This window comes from Pinus tabuliformis, chromosome 6, assembly GCF_031772625.1.
Source record: "Pinus tabuliformis cultivar Carrire ecotype Pingquan chromosome 6, CPIR1, whole genome shotgun sequence".
Lineage (NCBI taxonomy): Eukaryota > Viridiplantae > Streptophyta > Pinopsida > Pinales > Pinaceae > Pinus > Pinus tabuliformis.
The window spans coordinates 1,534,623,385-1,534,648,229 of NC_142292.1; positions in this window are offsets into that span (position 1 = coordinate 1,534,623,385).

The following is a 24,845-nucleotide window of genomic DNA, read 5'->3' on the forward strand; positions in this document are numbered from 1 at the left end:
AGAGTGTGAATGGGAGTGTCAACAAGTTTTAGGTGTGATAGGTGTCAGGGAGTGCCAAAGCATGCCAAGGAATGCAAGGGATTTTAACATGTGCCACATAGTGCCAATGTTAGATGTGCCAAGTGTTATGGCATGTCAAGATGTAAACTATGTTGCTTAGTTGTTTTATGACCATGGTTGGATGTGAGCCTTGTCTTCATAACTTTTTAAGTTGTATGATTTGATATTCGACATGAGTAGCCTAAGATGAGTTATAGGAAGTTATTAGGTGAACAAGGAATAGTCTATTCATAGTAACTGTAACTTGGTCAAGTTGTTGTAGTCGAGGCAAGATTTGGTTGGGTTCGCAAGTTGCAAAAAAAGGTAAGGGTAGTTGTGAGGGCATGATAGCTAAGGAGTGTGAGGGCATGCCAAGGAATGAAAAGGCATGCTAACAAATGCCAGACAACATCAATGCATGTCAAGGAGCATTGGGGAGTTTCAGGGAGTGTCAATGAATTATAGGTGTCCCAAGGGCAAATTGCGTTAGGAAAATTTTCTAATTCTAATGTACACCTTCAAGTGAGAGTACTAAGTCTACCAAAACAATTTAACTGATTTACCTCATCTCTTGCTAAGTGCAAGTAGTATTTAGTAACATGCATGTCCAAGGCTCACTAAAGATCAAAATTCTGGTTTTCAAATTTATGTGTGGTTCTTAGAACATTATTAATATTTTTACATCATTAGAGTTTCACTTCCAATTCAAGAAGCCACTATGGTGCAAAAATATTGTGAAATTGCCAAATTCCAAAACATGAAAAATCAGACTAGGGTGCCTTTAGAATTTTATACGCTAGAACATAAAGAACATATGGTGAAATATAAAGGTTGATAACTAGAATATCTTATGGTCTACAACCCTACACAATCAAATTCCCAAGAATAATCTCTAAGTGTTAGTTATTAAGCATCAACCATAACAATTTATTTGGTTTGACACTTTTCTCGAACTCTAGAAATACACACAGGCTTAAAATAAATTGCATGCCATGTTCTCATTATAAATCCAAACGCCAATCCTTGAATTCTATGGTCTGCTAAAGAAACCAAACACAAATAAAAGAGGAACCTTTACATGGAATCAAAGGTCTGAGAGTTATCTTGTTTGCAATCATGGAATTACCTCAACAACAAAGTGAGCCCAGATCTTGTCACTATGAGCTTCCATGACTCCCTTTAGAATCATAAGCTCCAAGCCTCAAATGATGTTAGATATTTCAAGGAAGAGCCCCCACTCCTCACAAAGAATCTACAATATTGGTGAAAACCAATAGAAGATAACATGATAATGTTAAACCATGTCTCAAAATAACAAAAATGAGTTATTGAGTGCAATATAAAAACCCTGTTAATCTATGAAATTAGCTAACCTCTATAAGCAATTCTCGAGGCTGACTCATATTATCCACTATGATAGGGAACCCCATAGTTTGAAGACCCAATCCCACTACCCAGCTTGCACCGCTTTCCTGGTTACCTTTTGAAAGAAATCCACCATCCTTATCAAGCACCTACATAGTTTCCAAGGTAATAAAAATTTATACTTCACTGACAAGTTTATAGTAATATTTTTCTTTTTTTAACTGTTGGAAGAAGAAATTTATTAGTTGGAGAAAAACAATCACTGCATGGATGGACAATACATAAAGAACCACAAGAAGATCAAAATTGCAAATGTAAATCCCCAGTATATCATAATGGCAATGTAATATTTTAAAGTGCTAGTAAACACCAAGAATGGAGATGAAATACCAGTCAGTGTTATCTCAAGGACTAGTAGGAAAATGCAGAATTATTAGATTATGCAGTCTCTTAAAGATAAAACCTTTAGGAAATAAAACAAGAAATATTAAGATTGAAGGCAGATATTATCCTACAACACTGTTGGCATAGAAACTGAGAAATGAGAATGACACTTACGTTTTTGTAAATGTTCATCCTTGTTTTTTCCGACCTGCATGGAGGAAAATGAAAAATGATTCAGTGTGCACATTTTACTTAGCTGAGCTGCCCGAGACTAGTTCCCATTATGATTTTTCACTTTAAGGGAAATTTTAGGCTCTTACCTTGTTTGACCATCATAGGCTACTCAAGAGGTACTTTCAGGTACATGTAAGAAACTACTGTATTTAAATTTGCTATTGTAGAGTAACCTTTACTACATGAAATTTGTCATCAAGCATATAGCTTCTTAGAGAATTTATTTGATCATTTCAACTTGTGTATAATATTTTTTCTATTGGTTCAAACATGTGAAAACTATCAAATATGAAAAATCCTTGTAGTATAACTGTCTAAAATTTAGTTTCCGACATCTTTGTATTTATGAAAACAAAGTTATGGATCAATGCAGCACACAGATCCATGTGCATGCAATACTTTGTGCTATCATGAAACATATATGAAGACATGTGCTTGATCTCCATAATCGTTCATTATACCTTGTAGCTTTTACATGGAAAATGAAATCAATATTCTCTATGCCAATACAAGATGTAGGAAGAAAAAATCTTAATGAAGCTAGTAAACAAACCTTCCTATAGAATCATCTACAATAGGCATGTTTCACATTCTGGATAATCTCTCAATGACTATTACCTAATATTCTCTTATAGACGATTATAGACTAGCACAATGGCTTAACTTTTATGTATTCTAAGGTAGCCATGTTGCATGTTCATCAAAATTTGAATCATGGGATTCATCCTACAACTAAATTAACATAAATTTTATCCACAATCGAAATCAAGAAAATGCTTTATAGAAGCAATAGTTATATTGTAGATGTATGTTACAACCCACGCTAATTAGGTAAATAAAAGAAAATTAATTGTGGATGCATAAGTAGCCAATATGGTGTTTAAAATAATTAATGAAAGTTTTGATAATGGAAAAGAGACCATATTAGTCTTAGAAGGCACCCCACACATGGATCATTGGCCTCCAAGTCATTCCAATGCGATTGAAGGTCATTAGTATTATGACAAGGAAATTTGCAAGGACTTGATCCCTTTCTTTTGAGTATAGGATTTTCCAGAATGGTAATAGAATACTGAAAAGTTCGGAGAAACAAATCCATTGTTCTCCTAATGTGATGACATTTCGAGAGCTGAAGGTGAAGAGGCCTCTATTTGCTCGACCCGTTACTAGTCACTCGACCCGTTACCAGCTGTTAGAACTATAAGTTTGTTCCCTGGAAGTCAGAATTGGATCCCTGCATGCTGTCAATCTATTTTCCCTCGGATTTGGAAGAATCTTTCGTTACAGATTTGGAAAGAGGCTTTTTAGCTGCTTTAACAACCTCTATTTCGGCTTAAAGGCTTACAGAAAATTAATTCATACTTGGGTTGTGGCTAGTCTGGAAAATACTGCAAACATGTTCATTGAAGACATGCTGGTATGGTGTTGCCATGCTACTGCCTTTTACACTAGCAACTAGAAAAGAGATATTCCCAGAACATGTGATGAATGGTCAACATTATGAGGTCCTGACTCATAAGTCCTGATTAGGCATGTTTCTTCTTTTTGAAGCTTAAGGAGCCAGGAGTAAACAATCCCATTGATGCCAAGTTATAAGGAAATGATCCAAGTTCCTTGATAAGAAAATTAGTGCATATCCATGTGAGATGGTAACAACCACCATTTTTCCCTTTTAAAGGATCCTTATTTATGTTTTATATCACTATATCAGTGACAAGGACGTTGCCTTGTTTGCAACAAGCAAAATTTCTCACTGATGATACATTGAAAAATATTTTTTACCTCACAGATGTCCTATTGCAGACATGGCATATAATAAAAATAGTCTTCTAGCAAGAAAGGATCACAAGGATCCTCGATGAGAAGGTTCTTCAATATATGGAAGAATCTTGGAAAGAGTATATTCCACTAGAAGTTTATGGATGCAGTCTGGAATATTATGGAAGCAAGCATCAAAGAAGTTTACTAGTTTAGTTGCAACATGAAGGCATAATTGAAGTATTTTATCATCTTGAGAAAGGAGCCTCATCATAGACATTTTCTTCAAAGAAAGAGGCAGTTCATGAAAGAAGTTGACTAGATGACAAAATGAAGGAAATAGGTATGCACATCTTTAGATAAGAGCTCTTCTTTAGAAAGTAGAATTCATGTATTCAGAGATATGGTAGGATATATTTGGAATCATGTGCATGGTATGTCTTGGTTAAATACTAGATGAAATAAGGACTCTTCCATATGGGTACTCGATGTATAGAAGCATGACAGTTGTGCATAAAACCTGGTGATATTGATCAACATCCGATATGGTCTCTTGAAAAATGAAAATGAGCCATGATAACTTCAGAGGGAGATGCAAAGACCTTGATGGATACGATGTTGAAGCTTGTTGATTGATACATTTCAAGAACATATTGATTGATGTTTGCAAGCTGAAGAGCATGGAAAAGGAAACTCTAAGTATTATGTGAAAATAAACCAAGTAAAGGGATTTTGATCTTAGAGGAAGAAAGTAGTAGTATTTGATATCATGACTACAGGTTTTTATGACTTGGTAACTCTAATATTGATGTTTTTTTGAGATGTGATTTGGCTACATGTTGTAGGAGTACATGCTAGAAAGATAACAATTGAGATAATATATCTGCAGTTGTTTGGATTAACTCTTAAGAAAGGAAAACTCAAGTCTTGGAAAATCAGAAACCTTGGATGCTTGAGCTAATTCATAACCATATTCTGGAGAAAAAAATGACTGAAATTATGCTATGATTGGATGGGTTTGTGGAGAAGTGTAAATTGGAGAAAAATTCTCTTACTCCTACCCATACAAATTCATGCTATGCATCATAGTCCGCAGCATATCTTCAATCTGATATGTTCAAAGCCATGTATGATGTAACTGTCCAGCATAACAAAATTGTCATTTCCAAGGACCAAAACAAGAAAACTTGTTGATTTCTTAATTGACATAGCTTGCACAACTTAAATAATCATTGTCTTTGTTAATGAAATGATGTTTTCTTTATTTACAAGTGAAGTAATAACACATGCTAGACAGTTCCAAGGCATGATAGGCATGCCAAGATGTGTTAGTGCCAAGGTGTGGCTTGAATGCATGTTAGGGAGTGTGAGGGCCAAGTGCCAGAGAAACACAAGGGAGCACTCATTTCAAATGCATGGAAATGAATTTTTAGCGAGTTCCAGGTGTGCTAAGGAGGGAGTGAAAAGGTATGCTAGACAATGACAAGGAATCACAAGGGAGAACTAGGTCAAAATGCTTGGAAATGAATAAATAAGAGTGCAATGTGCCAAGGAGTGTCAAAAAATTCCAAGTGTCCCAAGGACGAAGTGTTTTAGAAGAAGTTTAGAATATGACTTGCAAGAGGCAATCCCATGGTAGTGATAAGGTGTGCCAAATTAGTTTTAGACAAAGGGAGAATTTGGGTTGGGCACAATATTTTTTTGTCAATGACTTGGTTGGGTTCCCAAGTCACAAAAAAGGTAAGCCTATCTATGAGGGAATGAAAACTAGCTGGGAGTGCCAAGGTGTTCTAGGGAATGCCAGGAAGTAATAACACATGATAGACAGTTCCAAGGAATTTTGGACATGCCAAGTGCTAAGGCATGCCAAGAAGTTCTAAGCGCCAGGGTGTGGCACCAACACATGCTAGGGAGTGTTAGGGCCAAGTTCCAAGGAAACACAAGGGAGAAGTAGTTTCAAATGCATGGAAATGAATGAATAAGAGCGTGACAAAGATTGTTGGCTAGTGAGTACGAGGTGTGTTAAGTGTCAGGGAGTGTAAGGATGTGCTAGGGAGTGCCAAAGCATGCTAAGAAATGCAGGGGATGCTAACACATGCTACATAGTTCCAATGGATTATTAGTCATGCTAGATGTTATCGCATGTCAAGATGTAAATTTTTTTTCTTAGTTATTTAATTTTATGACCACGGTTGGATGTGATCCTTGTCTTTGTAACCGTTTAAGTTGCATAAGTTGAAATTCTACATGAGTAGCCTAACAAGAGTTATAGGAAGTTCTTAGCTGAACAAGGAATATTTTAGTTGTAGGAATTGTAACTTGGTCAAGTTGTTGTTATAGTCAAATTGTTGTTATAGTTGAGGCAGGATTTTGCTGGGTTCCAATGTTGTAAAAAATGTAAGGGTAGTTGTGAGGGCATGATAGCTAAGGGGTTCTAGGGCGTGTTAAGGAATGAAAAGGCATGCTAAAACATGCCAGACAGTGTGAAGCATGCCAAGGAGTGTTGGGGAGTGTCAGGGCTAGGCACAACATTAGTTTTTCAATGAGTTGGTTGGTTTCCTAAGTTACAAAAAAGATAAGGCTATCTATAAGGGCATGAAAACTAGGGAGTGCCAACATGTGCTAGGAAATGCCAAGAAGTGCTAACACATGGTAGATTTTTCCAAGGCATGTTATGCATGCTGTTGGGGCCTTCATTTTGAGTTTTTTCTAGAAGACAAGATAGGAACAGCTGGTGGGGATGACTGGTTGAGTTGTGGAGCTGACAATTGAGGGGGGCAACATGAACTAAGAGTAGTTCGGCAATTGTGTAAAGATGGAGGGGGGGAGCAAGAGCAGCCAAGCAAGTAGAGAGAAAAGGCAGCCAATGGTAGAGTCATTCGAGCAGGAAATAAGTGGAACTGGCAATATAGGTGTGGAGCATAGGATAAAAGGCAGAAGAAAGGATGGGAAAGGGTTGGTGATTACTAGATATTGATGAACCAAGTGAGCCAGGAATCAATGTAGCCTTCATGAGTTGCAAAAGGCGGGTACACCCTTGGTCTGTTGGTCTCTGATCTATGGGTTGGATCATTCTTGTTGTTGATGATCAGACTTTGAGCTTTTTGTACTTATTTATGTATTTCTTTCTATGAAGCATAATGAAAGAGACAGTTTGCACCTATGATGTATTGTTGAGTTCTATATTGGTTCTTTAAAATGTTTAAATATCTGTATATATGCTATATGATTTCCTAAGGTAATGTGAGTAGAATAGTGTGGTTGGATTACAGTAGGTGCTTGATTGCTATGATTTAAGATCAGTTGCAGGTTGTGGTTCCCTTGGTGCCTCATTCTACCCCCTCACACTTCAGTCATGACATGCCTCGGGTGAGACTCCTTACCCTCTCTGGGTAAGGTGAAAATGTCGACATTGTTCTAGACTACAATGGAGCCTTGTTGGCCCCTTGTACCTAAACCCAAGGTCTCTTCCCTATTCCCATTTTCATGCCAACACATGCCAAGTCATACCAAGTGCTAAGGCATGCCAATATGTGCCAGGTGTTAGGGTGTGGCGCCAACACATGCTAGTGAGTGTTAGGGAGTGCCAGGAAACATAAAGGAGCACTAGTTTCAATTGCATGGAAATGAATGAATAAGAGTGTGTGATAGGGAGTGTTAGTGAGTTCCAAGTGTGCTAAGGAGGGAGTGACAAGGTTTGCTAGGAATTTCCAAGGCATGCTACATTGCTAGGGAAGCATGACAAGATGTACCAAGTTCCAATGTGTGCCAATGCGTGCTAAGGAGTGTTAGTAAGTGTTAGGGAAACACAAGGGAGAAATAGGTAAAAATGCATGGAAATGAATGAATAAGAGTGTGTGATAGGGAGTGCAGCGAGTTCCAAGTGTGTTAAGGAGGGAGTGACATGGTATGCTAAGCAGTGCTAAGGCATGCTAGAGTACGAGAGAAACATCCGACCAAGATGCTCCAGGTGCCAGGGTGTGCCAATGCGTAGGAAGTGTTATAGAGTGCCATGGAAACATAAGGGACCACTAGGTTAAAATAATGCATGGAAATGAATGATTAAGATTTTGTAACAAGAAGTGTCAATGCGTTTTGGGTGTGCTGAGGGAGTGACATGATATTCTTTGCAGTGCTAAGGCGTGCTAGAGGTCATGGAAATGATAAGCCAAGATGTGCCAAGTGTTAAGGTGTGCCAATGCATGCCAGGGAGTGTTAGGGAGTGCCACGGAAACACAAGGGAGTTCTAGTTCCAAATGCATTTAAATGAGTGAATAATAGTATGTAATAGGGAGTGTCAGTGAGTTCTAGGTGTGTTAAGGAGTGAGTGACAAGGTATTCTAGGTAGTGCCAAGGAATGTTAGAGCGCCAGGGCAGCATGCCAAGATGTGCCAGGTGCCAAGGAGTGCCATGGAAACACAAGGGAGAACTAGCTCAAAATGCATGTAAATGAATGAATAAGAGTGTGTGATAGGGAGTGCCAATGAGTTTTAGGTGTGCTAAGGAGGGAGTGACAAGGTTATATGTTAGGTAGTGCCAAGGCATGCTAGATTTCTAGGGCATGTGAGGGAGTGCTACGGAGTGCCAAAGCATGCCAAGGAATGTAGGGGTTGCTAACACGTGCCACATAGTGCCAAGGGATTGTTAGATGTGCCAAGTGTTATGGAATGTCAAGATGTAAACTATTTTCTCAGTTGTTTTATGGCCATGGTTGGATGTGAGCCTTGACATGGTAACTTGTAACTTGTTAAGTTGGATAAGTCAAAATTATACATGAGTAGCCTAAGATGAGTTATAGTCAGTTATTAGGTGAACAAGGCATATCCTAGTTGTAGTAACTATAACTTGGTCAAGTTGTTATAGTTGAGGCAAGACTTGGTTGGGTTCCCAAGTCCCAAAACAATTAAGGGTAGTTGTGAGGGCATTATAGCTAAGGAGTGTTAGAGCATGCCAAGGAATGAAAATGCATGCTAACATATGTACAACATTACCAATGCATGCTGATGAATGTTAGGGAGTGTTAGGGCATCATAAGGGAGAACTAGGTCAAAATACATGGAAATGAACAAATAAGTGTGTGTGCCAAGGAGTGTCAATGAATTCCAAGTGTCTCAAGGATAAAGTGTGTTAGGAGAAGGTCATAATAGGAATTGTAGGAGGCAAGCCTATGGTTACAATTATAAGGGGTTGGTCAAAGTAGTTTCATACAAAGGGAGACTTTGGGTTGGGCACAACATTGTTTTGTTAATGACTTCGTTGGGTTCTCAAGTCGCAAAATAGTAAAGCTATCTATGAGGGCATTACAATTAGGTAGTGCCAAGGTGTGCCAGGGAATGCCAAGAAGTACTAACACATGCTAGATAATTCCAAGGCATGTTAGGCATGCTATGACAAGCCAACTAATAAGGCATTCCAAGATGTGCCAGGTTATAGGGTGTGGCGTGAATGCATGTTAGGGAGTGTTAGGGCCAAGTGCCAAGGAAACATAAGGAAACACTAGTTTCAAATGCATGGAAATGAAGTTTGATCGAGTTCCAGGTGTGATAAGGAGGGAGTGACAATATATGTTATGCAACACTAAGGCATGATAGAGTGCTAGGGAAGCATACCAAAATGTGCCAAGTGCTAAGGTGCGTCAATGCATGCTAAGGAGTGTTAGGGAGTTCCAGGGAAACATAAGCGAGAACTAGGTCAAAATACATGGAAATGAATGAATAAGAGTGTGTGATAGGGAGTGTCAGTGAGTTCTAAGTGTGTTAAGGAGAGAGTGGCATGGTATGCTAGGTTTTGATAAGTCATGCTAGGAGAGAGTGATAGGGCATGCCAAGGAATAAAAAGGCATGCTAACACATGGTAGACAATGTCAATGGACGCTGAGGAGTGTTAGGGAGTGTCAGGGTAACACAAGAGAGAACTAGGTCAAAATGCTTGGAAATGAATAAATAAGAGAGTATGCCAAGGAGTGTCAGTTAATTCTAGGTATCCCAAGGATGAAGTGTTTTAGGAGAAGTTCATAATAGAACTTACAGGAAGCAACCCTATGGTTATGATAAGGCGTGGACAAAGCAATTTCAGAGAAAGGGAGACTTTGGGTTGGGCACAATATTGTTTTGCTAATGAATTGGTTGGGTTCCCAAGTCACAAAAAAAGTAAGGTTATCTGTGAGGGCATGACAACTAGGGAGTGCCAAGGTGTTCTAGTGAATGTAAGGTTCCCAAGTCATGGAAAAATGTAATGCTAGCTGTGAGGGCATGACTGCTAAGGTGTGTTAGGGAATGCTAGGGCATGCTAACATGTGCCAGATAGTACGAAGGCATGTCAAACAAGCTAAGATGTGCCAAGTGCTAAGGCATGCCAAGATGTGCAAGGGTGTGACAATTATGCATGCCAGGGACTGTCAAGGAAAAAAAAGGGAGGAACAAGTTAAACTACAAGGAAATGAACACATAATAGGGTTAATAAGTCATCAATTTACCTTTTCCATGAGGGGCATGCTAGGCACACCAACACTAGGTTCCAATAGGTGCCAAGTGCCATGTGTCAATGCATTCTAAGTACCAAATATTTTGCTTCTCATCTACTTTCCAATAATTGATCTCAAATGACTTTAATATTAAACCATTCCAAAATATTACCAAGTCATCTCAACGCATGCCAAACATACTAAGACTTACCAAATGCCAACACGTGCTAAGTGCCAATGTGTGTCAGGGAGTGTGATGCATTCTATGAAGTGGAAGAGCATGTCGAAGAGTGATAAGGTGTGCTAGAGAGTGCTAATGCATGCTGAGGAGTGTTAGGGAGTACTAGGACAACACATGGGAGCACTAGATCAAAATGCATGGAAGTGAATGAATATGGGGGTGTGTCGGGGAGTGTCAATGAGTGCTAGTTGTCATTCCATGGAGGGAGTGACAAGGTATGCTAAGCACAGGCAAGGCATGTCAGGGAATATAAGGGCATGTCAAGAAGTACTAGAGTGTGCTAGGTAGTTCCAGGTTGTGCTAACATGTGCCAAATAGTGCCAAGGCATGCTAGGTGCTAAGACATGCTAGGATGTGTAGGGTGCCAGACTATGCCAATATACGTCAAGGAGTTTCAAGGAAACAAAAGGAATAACCAAGATAAAATTTAGGGGAATGAAAAAATAAGAGGGTTAATAAGTCGATACTTTATCTTTTTCAAAAGGGGCATGCTAGGCACACTAATAATATGTTTCAATACATTCCAAGTGCCAATGTGTGCCGAGTGCTAATATTTGTCAATGCAATATTACGCTAAGGTGTTCCAGGGCATGCTAGGGACTACAGGGCATGCCAACACATGCTAGGGGAGTGTTATGCTATGCTAGGGCATGCCAACATGTGCTTGGGCATCCTACTCATGGCAAGATGTTCTAGGTACAAAGATGTTCCAAGACATGTGAGGTGCCAAGGAATGTTAGTGTACTATTCCAAAGAATGTTAAGGTGTTCCATGAGTGTTGAGGAGTGATAGGTCTCTCTCATTAATAGAATTGAGAGAGCTTGATTATGTATTAAATAATATAGTTCCTACACACGCTAGTGGAACTTTATCTAAAGGAAATTTGCTAGATAATAAACCTAATAGATATGAATCATGTGTTGACTCATAGGAAAACTATATTCTTATGACTTGAGGGAAATGATACACATTAATTACTTCTTAACAAATTGATTGACTATAACCACTATGACCTTGGACACATAATGAAAAAGACTCCACAACAATGGTCTTAAATCGTTAACTTTTGACAAAAAAATATAGTAATAGGTACATAGTGTCATAAAAAACTCATTGGAATGATCAATGATGATGAACATTTTTTTACCATCACCAAAAGTAATCAAAAGGAGAATTCATGAGGTTCAATAAAACATTGTCACTAGAAGTGTCACCAAAGAGAGAATTAGTGATGGGCCTTTAATGACCCTCACCAAAAGTGTCACCAAAGAGAGAATTAGTGATGGGCCTTTAACGACCCTCACCAAAAGTGTCATTGAAAATGGTTTTGGTGACAAACCTTAAAGCACCATCACTATATACACTTACAACGACGCTTTTTTATGGACCGTCACCATATGCGACATTGGTGATGGACCTTAAAGGTCCGTCATAGGAATGACCCTCACCAATGACCTTTTTTCTTGTAGTGCCTTCATCTAAATTTGAGCAAAACCGTAGGGAGATAAGTTGAAAATATGAGTTGAAAAAGTAGTTTTTTAATTTTTTTATCTTTTAATATTTTTACCTTTTTACTGCAAAAATGGTGAATCATCCCTTATGGTTTACATCATCATCTTGAATCTATCGGTTCTTATAAAGTTGATTTTGGATGTACATTTTTTTGAGATCCATTTTAAACCTCAAAATTTCTCTAATGAACATGCATTGGACTCTGAAACTTTTAGATCGAACACCAATGCTTACTTGGCACAACACTCATTTGTGTTGTGAGTGGGGATCTTATGGAACTCACACCACTTTCCTATGTCCTTATTTTTTTGTGGTGCCATTATTTTCTTGCAGCTTCAATGGGTTTCCCTGGCTCGGTCCACCTTGGATCTGTCCTTTTTTTTTTGTAGTTTGGGGGGCTCTTGCCCTGCTTACTTGACATGGGGGCAACCTTAAGTAGTACAAAAGTAATATTCTCCCTATCAGAGAAACTATGGACCAAAACATAACCTTCCAACAGATTCAACTATTTATTTACAACATTTTCATCTATTTTACCTTTGAATATAGGATCAAAGTTAACTTGAACCTTGAAGGAGGAAGTGCCTCCAAATCAATTGTTGGATGAAGATGCATCGTTGGTGGGCATCCGCCAAAGGATCTGGGAAAAGTTCTCCATCATCTCATCCATTTTCTGCTCAAGAGCTTCTTCTAGAAATAGTTTGAAATGATGTATTGCTCCCTTGTTTTTCTTTTCTTTTGGCATGGGAGGTCATCAGTGTCAGCGGGGATGGTCTTACAAAGGATCAACTAGTTCAGTCCCAACTCCTTATACCCCAACCGCATTGGGGACATGCACAAAAAATAGAGAAAGAGAAGACTACTTTGATACCACAGATCCATATTTATGAAGGAACGAAATGAACTACAAATATAAACATAAAAATAGAGATGCAAGAAAACAAAACTTCAATTCATTAATAAAAAAGTACATAAAATTGTTTACATGCAGAATGGAAATAAACTAGCCTAAGCGATCGTAATTTATCTCTAAGAAGAGATGTGTTGGCTACATGCCTTCTAAACTATGTTATGATGAGGCTCACAGCCCTACTTATTATTGAGAAATAATGGAAAATCCTAAACATCCAAAAACCTAACCCTAGGAGATTAAGCACCAAAATTCTATGGGCCCCATTGGGGTAAATTGGTACATCAACTTAGCAGGGTCATAACTTTGGCACACGATCTATATTTGACGTGTACGATACCTCATTAGAAATATATATTTGAGGACTACAACTGATGACTGCAAACCCTTGCCACAAGCCATTAGTTTTCCCATTTTCTATAAAACGTCGTTTATGGCTTCAAAACAACTCCGAAATTTCAAGACCCGAAAAACTGCCAAAAATAGTAAATTGTGCTACAATTAAGGAAATTGAAAGTGTTGAAAATAACAACAAGAAATGTTAAAAATAACATCAAGAAAAATATTAATTTAATTTGTCCTTGAATTAAATTGGGGATTAAATTGTAATGCAACATCTCATGACAACTTGTAATAGTTAGCCAAGTTAGTTTGACTTAGTTGGCTGAGTTAATTCGAGTTGAGGGTCTAACTAGAGTCATGTAGAGTGTCTCCTACAATTAGGAGCACTAGTTGACGTTATTTTTAGTTTAAATTTTTTAATTCAATCTAATTGAGTTAAAGTTAGTTAAACTAGTTCAACTGATGGAGTAATTAGTGGGAGGTCCAGTAGTGGGGTGCAACCTGTAGTAGTGGGGTGTAACCTGCAGTAGTCGGGTGTAACCTATCGAACAATGGGGTGCTACTTGAAGTGCAGTGTGGTGTTGCCTGTAGTGATCGACCAGTAAACTGAAGATTCACTCACAATTAACTCATGCATGTCAGATCAGAGAAAGACCTAGTTGATATTAGAGTTTAGGGATAGTGTACTATTAGTTGTAAAATCATCTAAATTAAATAGATGCTGCAAGAAATTAGAAGAAGGCCTAAAATAAATCATTATGTTAAACACATACATGGTAGAGGCATAAAATGAATGATAAACATTGAGTTGCATCTATTATTCACAATGATACATATATATATATCTATAGATATATATATATCTATATATATATATATATATATATATATATATATATATATATATATATATATATATATATATAGTACATTGGTGTGACCCTTGGATTCATATTCCAAGTGGTCTCTTGGACTTCGATGGTTGTTCACATTTCACACCCAACCCATAAAGGATTAGGTGTCCAACATTCCCCCCTCATTAGGATTGAAGCTCATCTCTCTGGAACTCAGACTCCAACTACAAAAAATGAATGTTTTCTTGTGCATTTTGTAGGGAGGTCACAATGTCAGAGAGAGTGTCTTTGTTGATTTTCACTGTACCATGACTAATGGAGTGTATTAAAGTATTTAATAACTTTAATACTCCATTAAGTGTGTCCATTTTCTAAGAAAAATAAAGACTCGACACTCTAACAAGACTAGAAAAATCCCAACTAATTGCAATATAGATACGCTGATATATCGCACATATAAACCTTTAATTCAATGGCGCACACTCATATGACATATCAGGATAGGCCAGCTAACACCAGGTGGCTACTTTAATCAATGCAGAAGAAATGACATGGTTGTAAAAATCATGAGTAGTGCCAAATGAGAGTCCTCAACACCCTAAAGTACATACCAACATAATGTTTCAATGCTTTGCTATAGTGTTATAATTTTGTACCATATGACATATGGTATAAAATAAGGAGTTTAAAGAATTTTATATGCCATCACATATGTGCTCAAAAAATATCGCTTTCGTAATTTCACTCAAGAATGAACCATTATATATATGCCATGGCCTTCTTTCTTAAATACATTATATGTTATTTCTCTTCACGGCCTTCAATTGGTTGTCCATAAGAACTTCAACGACAAGCTTAAATTTGCACAAAGCCAGGAGTCAAATCAACGAAGAACCATACATACCACAAAGTGCATTTCTGTAAATCGAGAGGCCAAGGCGGAGAGTAAAAAACCAAGAGCTACCATTTAGCACATAGTCACATTCTTCCCCATACACCAGTACATGCACCAGTGCCAAAGGATAGGAAGGAGTTCAACAACACTAAGATCTGTGCACCTCAGACATCAACGTAACAATATCTCGCTCTACCCATTGAGCATTTGACCAACAACAAAAGGTAAACTCATTATTCATTGAAAGAAACATATCAACGTTTAAAAAATCAATCAACATAGATCAACCTTCAAACACAACATAGGACAACATAGAGGGTGCACATATCTCTTAAAATTTCAACGCACAACATTTACCAACGCATATGCAAAGTTTATGGAGTGTGCCAAGTGCGGTCTTCAAGAGTCAAGAAAGTTGTTTAATGAGTATGCACATACTAGTATCCATGCCACACAGTTCACCGTATATTCAATCCAATGACTAGGACCATATGCATCAAATACAATTTGCAGGAGCGATCAATTCAACGTAGCATCATTCAGTTTAAGTGCTTTAGATGTGCCCTATACAAAGTATCTTTATGTAATCAGTCTAAGACAATGAACAAGACGATGCTCCCTTCAATGATGCACTAACCATGGATTCGTTGCAGATTTCCAAATGCATCGGCCCTTAGAAGCTATTCAAGAAATGAAAAGACAAGAACAATTCCAAGATGCAAGCAGGTATCCTTGCGAAGATCTATAGTGCCTCTGCAAATGGGATACTTTGAATGCATATGGGAACCTGCCCGTATCACTAAAGCTTAAGCTTCCTAGTGAGTCAAATGAAGGATCGATGCCAAGAACATTTGCCTAACCAGAAACTTCGAAACAAGATTGCCAATTTCGATCTAGGGAAATTGGCCAATGAGGGTTTTCCCTGCTTACTGGAGTGTTAGGGTAGAATTTTTAGACTGGACATTACAGACCTGATAGGGGTGGCAAAAGTAATTTTTCTGACAGCTGCATAGATAGGGATGTCAGGGAATGTTTTGTGAGGCCACACAGTTCGGTTGACAGAGTTCTAACATCTCAGTAATAAGCGTAGAAAATTCAGGCTCTGATTGCATATCTGAATGGAAGAACCAACAAACAACGAATTAACGGAGCGTTATGGGCAGTGAGCAGAAATGACATAACTAAAAACAATGGCTCATATTTGGGCAGGAAATTCAGCTGGAATGTAGCTTAGAAGTGTAGGACTGAAATGCACAAAAAAGACCACAAATTAGTGGCAGATTTGAGCAGGGCCAGAATTGGCCGACTCTAATAGCTTAATTACAAAACTCACTAATTTTAACAATTCAAATTTCCTTTAAAAGGAGGAATGAGGCACAAGTTTAATCATTTTTTTGGTGAGACCAAGCAATAGGAAGCACACGTTTGTGTGTGGAGATTGTGAGGGCAAGTAGGAGCTTAGAAGGTTAGGAATTTGGCTAAGTATTGGCCAAAGGCATTCATTCAAGCACAAGATAAAAAATACTTGTGCATGTTGAGCTCAAGGTTGAGCATAGAATATTGTATTCATCCAAGACTTGCATAGGAAGAATTAAGCCAGATAGAGATAGTGCAAAGGTTGCTCGGGCTTGAGTAAAGCATTGAAGTCTTCTCATCTTTTCTTTGACTAATGGAATATACAGATAGCAAGTGTTTTTAGCTATGGCTTTCACCATAAAATCATTGCATTATGTGTGATTGAATTCTTTCTCTTATATTCTTCATGATTTCATTGATCGCTTATTGTTTCCATTGATGGGTAGAGTAGATTCAAGTCATTTTTTTTAGCATATTACAATTTGTAATTTGAATCTACAAGGAATTTCTACATGGTATCAGAGCTAGATTTGTAGAAATTTCTCCATGGTATCAGAGATGAAATCACAATAGAAGAGAAGAATTTGAAGTTTTCTTTGCAGATTGATGGAGCTCTAGTTCAGGGAAGATCCAAAAGACCCTATGTGCAGACTTCTTAATGGAACAAGTAGGTTGCTAGTCGGAAGATTAGTGAGCCAATTTTTAGTGACACAAAATGGAGTTGTGATCATTGATATTGGTACATTGAAGAGTAGAGATATTTCTCGCAGGGAGATCAAGACTTAGAGGGGGTCTAGTTTCAGAGGGATAAGCCCCATGGAATCTAGTACTTCAGGATATGGGGAGATCAGACTCATTATTGCAGTGGTTGTAGCAATAGTAGGGAAGCAACAGTAGCAACAAAAATATGAGTAGATCAGATTTAGCTCATTCATGCAAAGTATTGAAGAGCAAGGAAAACGTTAGAGACCTGGTGGTTGAGAGGGAGCATAAATTGCCTCTTAACATGCAGCCTCAGCAGGTTGTGGAGTAGCCACAATTGGAGAAGCATAGAGGAGAATGAGTGGATACATACACTCAAGCAGATACCTCTAGCAGGGGGGGATTTCAGGCCAAGTGGGCAGAGGGAGAACATGCAACCATACCTCCAGGTAAGAGGTGGGGCAATATGAAGCAGTAGTCCCAAAAGTGCAAAACATTGGGCAGGATCCATTAAGGTGTTTTTTGTCTCATGGATCCTTACCTTGCTACAATGACCATAGTATTCAATAGTAGTATGATCAGTGTCAGTCATATATTGAGGAGTGTAGAGAAATGTTGACAACAAAGAAGGAGGCTCAGTAGCAGAGTCAAAAACAACATAGTTTTTCCAGTAGACAGTTGCAGACACAGTTGATTCAATTTATTTTGTTTGGATGCTTTTCTGTCTTGCACATGTTGCAGTATCAATAACAATAGTGACGATTGTTGCATGCATAACATTCCAAAGGTACCGGATTTACATAGAGTTCAATTCCTTTCTTGTTGAGAGGGAGTGTTGAAAATAGAAACAATAAATGTTAAAAATAGCATCAAGAAAATTCCTAATTTAATTTGTCCTTGATTAAATTGGGAATTAAATTGTAATCCCACATCTCATGACAACTTATAATAGTTAACTAAGTTATTTTGACTTAGTTGGCTTAGTTAATTTGAGTTGAGTGTTAGGTCCCTATAATACTAGTGATTCCCCCATTACTATTGTCATTGTAGCCCTTATTGTTATTATTGTGCCCCTATTGTCCCCATATTGTTATTATTGTTCCCCAAAGAAGCCCACTATTGTTATTGTTGTGCCCTTATATTATTATTATTATGTCAGCTTTGATTATATTGTGACCCCTTAAACTCCTATATATAGAAATGAGGTTTTTTCATTTGTATAATCCAAGAATTGTTCATTTGTGTAATGTCAAGGAGGTTTCCCCCTCGAAGAGGCTAATTTTGAAATTGTTGATCTATATTTTCTATCTTTTTGTGAGCTGGTTTCATAACATTTGGTATTAGAGCTTTGGATTCTAGGGTTTCGCTACTCCAAAACAGGTCATTGTGGAATTTTCGCTATAATATTTTTTGCGATGTTTCAGAAGCTAAAAAAAAACCATTTGAGCTGAAATCTCGATGATCCTTGGGTCATAATTTCATATTTTTGGAGATATGATCCAAGGAAGTTAGGGTTTTTGCAAGCTCCCGAATTACATCTCAAACATGCAACCTTGGGAAAATCGTCATAACTTTCTCTCTGAGCATCAGATTGAAATTTCGTAAGAAGTTACAGAAAGAGTACGGACTATAGTTTTTTGTGTATTGTTTTCAGGTCTGAAGGTTGAAACAATGACATGTGGTACTTCGTACAAGTTTGTTCTACTGAAAAAGTGTATAATCAGGTCATCTTGGGAGATTGGGCATAACGCTTTCTTGGAGAATCCAATTTTGATCAGACTAGTGGTGTTGGAAAGAGGACTCAGATGGCTACCACAGTTAGCAATTTCAAACCTTGGAGATCTGAAATTTCAGAGATACATTAGATTCAATATCGAGCTCCTACAAAGTGAAAAAAGTGTGTAGTTTTTTAAAATTTTGCATAAGTTTGGTTTGAAAAATTAGTTTGAAGGAATTCAAAGGGCATAGTGAAGAATAATTATTATTAATTGATGCCCCGAAGAAATAAAATGGAAACACCTAGTAAGCAACTTGAAATCTCTAGCATGACTCATGAAGAAGAGGAAGAAATTCAACATGATATATCAAAATTACGAGACCAAGTGCAACAAATTTCACTCTCACAAAAAGTAACAGAAGCTAAGATGGATGGTTTAAAGAAAGGCATGGAAGATAAGATGGATGGTTTAAAGAAAGGCGTGGAAGCTAAGATGGATGGTATGAAAGACAAAATTGAATATTGGAAGAAGGACATGGAAGGTTGGAAGGAAGGTTTGACAAAGTTGCTACAAGAAAGGCTTCCTAATGGCGAAAAGGTAGTAGAGAAAACTCATAATGAGAACAAAATAAATGTTAATCATGATTCAAAGAATGACAACATTGAATATTTGAAGAAACAGGTGGAAGCTTTGAAGGAAGGTTTGACAAAGTTGCTACATGAAAGCTTCCTAATGGTGAAAAGGTAGTAGAGAAAACTCATGATGAGAAAAAATAAATGTTAATCATTATTTCATAGACTCTAACGGTGGATTGGAGACCCACCATGTTCCAAAGATAGCTATGAGGAAGTTTGATGGAAAGGATCCTATAACATGGATACTATAGATGGAGCAATATTTTGATCTCCATAATGTGAAAAACACACAAAATCTACGCGTTGCAACTTTATATTGGAACCAAATCAGTTTGTATGGTATTGATGGCTTTGCTCTCATAAACAAATTTTCACTTGAGCAATTTTTATGGAAGAAATGATAGCACATTATGAGGATACAAAAAGCAACACTTTTTTTAGCCAATTGATAAATCTCAAACAAAAGGGTTCAATGATGGAGCACATTGAGGACTTCAAAAAACTTAATATAAGAGTAAAAGATATTCTAGAGGAACATAGGATTGATGTGTTCATAGGGACTCTAAAGGCTAACATCCAACATGAGGTTTGCCTTTGGGAACCTAATTCATTGGAGAAGGAATTAAGGTTGGCAAGAAAAATGGAAATAAAAATTATGGCAACAAGGAAGCCTACCATTCACAACTATAAACATGGAAGTGTTGTTGCCCCTAGCCTTCCACAACCTAAAAGGTTGACACCACAACAATTGGAAGAAAATATCAAATACACTAAAGGTCATAAGTGTGCTAAGAAGAAATTATTTTATATAGATTGTGAAGAGGAGGAAGAAAAGGAACAAAAAACATCAAAAGAAGAGGATATACACCAGGAACAAACCCTAGAGAAAGAAGAAATGAATCCGACCATATCTTGTAATACATTGGTCGGAATTACCACTCCTCAAACTATCAAGATATAAGGACATGTCAAGAAGAAAAAGGTAATACTGTTGATTGATTCGGGAAGTACCCATAATTTTATTCATTGTAAGATAGCCAAGGAATTGAATTGCTTCCTATATCCAACACCAGAGTGTCAAGTGATGGTTGCAAGTGGAGGAACCATAAATTTCTTTGGAAAGTGCCATAATATCAAGCTATCCATGGGAGATTATGTATTGAATAGCCCAATGCTTTCCATTCCAATGGGTGGTGCTGATGTTGTACTAGGAGTCCAATGGCTACAATCCTTGGGTACAATAAATTTTCATTTTCAATAACTTTTCATGAAATTTTCTTTGGAAGGAAAGGAAGTTGAATTAAGGGGTTTCACAAGGAAACTGGGAAAGATAATCAGCTCTAATGGAATGACAAAGCTTCTAAAGAAAGAACAACGAGGCGTAACTGCACAATTATGTTCGTTAGAGGTTCACACATCGAAAGCATCTATTTCTCCAGATTTCCAAAAAGTCTTGGAAAATCATTCCAAGGTATTTGAGACTCCCAAAGGCCTCCCACCTATTCGTAATCATGATCATGCTATTCATTTGATTCTAGGAAGTGTTCCTCCAAATATCAGGCCTTACAGATATCCCTATGCCCAAAAGAGTGAAACTGAGCATATGGTTGCAGAAATTCTAGAGGTTGGTATAATTCAACCTAGTCAAAGTTATTTCTTTGCCCTAGTAGTATTGGTGCACAAGAAGGATGGGTCATGGCGCATGTTTCTGGATTATAGGGAGCTCAACAAGCTCACTATTAAAGATAAATTTCCCATTCCTATCATTGATGAATTATTGGATGAATTGAATGGATCAATTTACTTCACCAAGTTGGATCTTCGTTCATGATATCATCAAATCATAATGAAGACTAAAGACATTCTGAAAATAACATTTAGAACTCATGAGGGTCATTATGAATTTTTGGTCATGCCTTTTGCACTTACCAATGCACCTTCTACATTTCAAGGTTTGATGAATTCCATTTTAAAACCCTTCCTTAGAAAATTTGTGTTCGTATTTTTTTATGATATACTATTCTACAACAAGTCTTGGAAGGATCATGTTCAACATGTTGACAGGGTGCTCAAGCTATTGGAGGAGAAACAATTATATGAAAAAATCTCCAAATGTTTCTTTGGAGTATAAGAGGTGGAAATATGGGTCATATTGTATCTCATGAAGGTGTTAAGGTAGACCATAGCAAAATTAAAGCCATCAAGGAATGGAAAATCCCCACATCCATAAAGCATCTATGAAGATTTCTCGAGTTGATAGGGTATTATCGCAAGTTTGTTAAGAATTATGGGAGAATAGAAGCACCTATAACACATTATTGAAGAAAGATGCATTTTCATGGACTCTCGAAGCAATGAAGGCCTTTGAACATCTTAAAGAGGCAATGTGCCAAGCATCGGTCTTAGCTATGTTGGACTTCACAAAAACCTTTATTATGGGATGTGATGCCTCATGAAATGGAATTGGTGTTGTTTTAATGAAAGAAGAAATACCCATTTCTCTTGAAAGTCGTCCAATCAAACGAAAGTATTTACACAAAGCTATTTATGAGAAGGAAATGTTGGCAACACTACATGCACTTAAGAAATGGTGACCCTACCTAATGGGAAGACACTTCAAGGTAAAAACGGATCATGATAGTCTTAAATAATTTTTAGAGCAAAGCTTGTCTTCAAAAGAGCAACAAAAATGGGTCACAAAGATGTTGGGTTATGACATTGAAATCATCTACAAAAAGGGGAAGAAAAATGTTGTGGCAGATGCACACTCAAGAAAGTATGAGGATGTGGAAGCATTATTTTGCGCCATTTCTATTATCTGACCAGATTGGATAAACGAAGCACAGGATGAATGGAAGAATGACAAAGAAGTGTGGGCACTCATTCAAAAGATATAACAAGTTCCCAGTACATATGATACATTTAGCTGGAAAAATGATTCATTATGGTACAAAGATCACTTATACCTAGGTAATAATTCCCAACTCAAACAAAATATTCTTATGGAATTTCACACTTCTCCCTTAGGAGGGCGCTCAGGATTTTTAAAAACTTGCCACAAGATTAAGAAGGAATTTTTTGGGATGGCCTTAAATCGGATATTCAAAAGTTTGTGGTGGAATGTTTGGTTTGCCAACAAAATAAAGTTGAAACAATTAAGACCCCAGGTCTATTACAACCTTTATCCATTCCAAGCCAACGTTGGGAGGAGGTTTCAATGGATTTTATCACAGTTTTACCCAAGTCCGAAGGAGAGTGTCATCGTGGTGGTAGTTAACAAACTTACCAAGTATGCACACTTTTTTGCATTATCTCATCCATTTAAACTCAGTAGAGTTTCTACTGCATTTATGGAAACAATTCAAAAGCTACATGGAAACCCAAATATTATTGTAAGTGACAGAGATCCCATTTTCACTAGAAATTTTTGGACATAATTATTTCTTGTCTTGGTACTCAGTTAGCTCATAGCTCATTTTATCATCCTCAATCTGATGGGAAAACTGAAATAGTAAACAAATGTTTGGAAGGATATCTTCATTTCTTTATCTCTGATAAGCAGACACAATGGGTGAAATGGTTTCCTCTGGCTGAATGGTGGTATAACACTTCCTTCTATACTGCAACAAAAATGACCCCATTTATGGCACTTTATGGATATCGTCCACCATCCATGACATCATATTTAAGAGAAAATTATAAGGTTCAAGTAGTGGAAGATCACATCGAGAATCTACAACAAGTTCTCCAACTCTTAAAGCATAACCTCACTTTGGCACAGAATAGAATGAAACAATAGGCAGATCAACATTGCAGTGAAAGAAGTTTTGATGTAGGTGATTGGGTATTCCTACGGCTACAACCATATAAAAAATTGTCCCTCAAGCAAGCTAAGAAGGATAATAAATTATCACCAAAGTATTATGGTCCATACAAGGTGTTGCAAAAGAGTGGTACTATGGCATACAAATTGGAGCTTCCTGTAGCTTCTTGAGTGTACCCAGTTTTCCATGTTTCATGCTTAAAGAAGGTTATAGGTGACAAGCTCCCATTTCAAACAATATTTCCAGAACTTGACGAGGAAGGAAAAATCATGGAACCTGAAGCAATAACATAAACAAGAACTCGAAAACTATGAAATTAATCAATTTCAGAGTATCTCATCAAGTGGAAGAACTTATCCTCTGAAGATTCCACATGGGAGGATGAGAATTTTATACAGAAGAATCCAGAACTACTCAAGTGTTGAGGACAATACTTTTTTGAAGGAGAGGGGCATGTTAGGTCCCTATAATACTAGTGATTCCCCCATTACTATTGTCATTGTAGCCCTTATTGTTATTATTGTGCCCCATAGAGGCCAACTATTGTTATTTTTGTGCCCTTATATTATTATTCTTATGTCGGCTTTGATCATATTGTGACCCCTTAGACTCCTATATATAGAAAGGAACTTTTTTCATTTGTATCATCCAAGAATTGTTCATTTGTGTAATGTAAAGGAGGTTGCCCCCTTGAAGAGGTTGATTTTGAAGTCGTTGATCTATCTTTTCTATCTTTTTGTGAGCTAGTTTCATAACATTGAGGGTCTAACTAGGGTCATGTAGAGTGTCTCCTACAATTATGAGCACTAGTTGAGTTTATTTTGAGTTGTAATTATTTAATTCAGTCTAACTAAGTTAAAGTTAGTTAAATTAGTTCCAACTAATGGAGGAATTAGCGAGAGGTCTGGTAGTGGGGTGCAACCTGCTATAGTGGGGTGTGACCTGTCAAACAATGGGTGCTCCCTGTAGTGATAAACTAGTAAAATGAAGATTCACTCATAATTAACTCATGCATTTCAGATCATAGAAAGATTAATTTGAGATTGGAGTTCGGCGACAGTGTACTATTAGTTGTAGAATCATCTAAATTAAATAGATTGTGCATGCAATAAGAAGAAGGACTAAAATAAATCATTCCTTAACTAGAAAACTCACTAATTTTAACTATTTAAATTGTCTTTAAAAGGAGGAATGAAGGCACAAGTTTAATCATTTTTTTGGTGAGCACAAGTTGGTGAGACTAAGCAATAGGTTTTATCACAAAAATTGATCATCTAGCCATAATTTACTAGATGGTTCAAGCTACACCATGTAGGGCTAATTTTACTAGAGTAAAATTGCTTTCACTATGAGAAATTACTTAATAAGCCACATTTGTTAAGTAATTTATAATTAAACCCATGAAAAATAATTAAGTAAATCACTATTTATTTAATTATATTCTAGGAATAATTAATTAAACCATTTTTTAATTAATATTCCTTATCACATTTGACCCAGTTATGAGAAATAAATAGATAAATCATTAATTATCTTATTTTTTCTCTAACAAAAATTAATTATTATTCCTTGTCAAGTTTGACTAAATTCCTTAGGAATAATTAAATAAATCA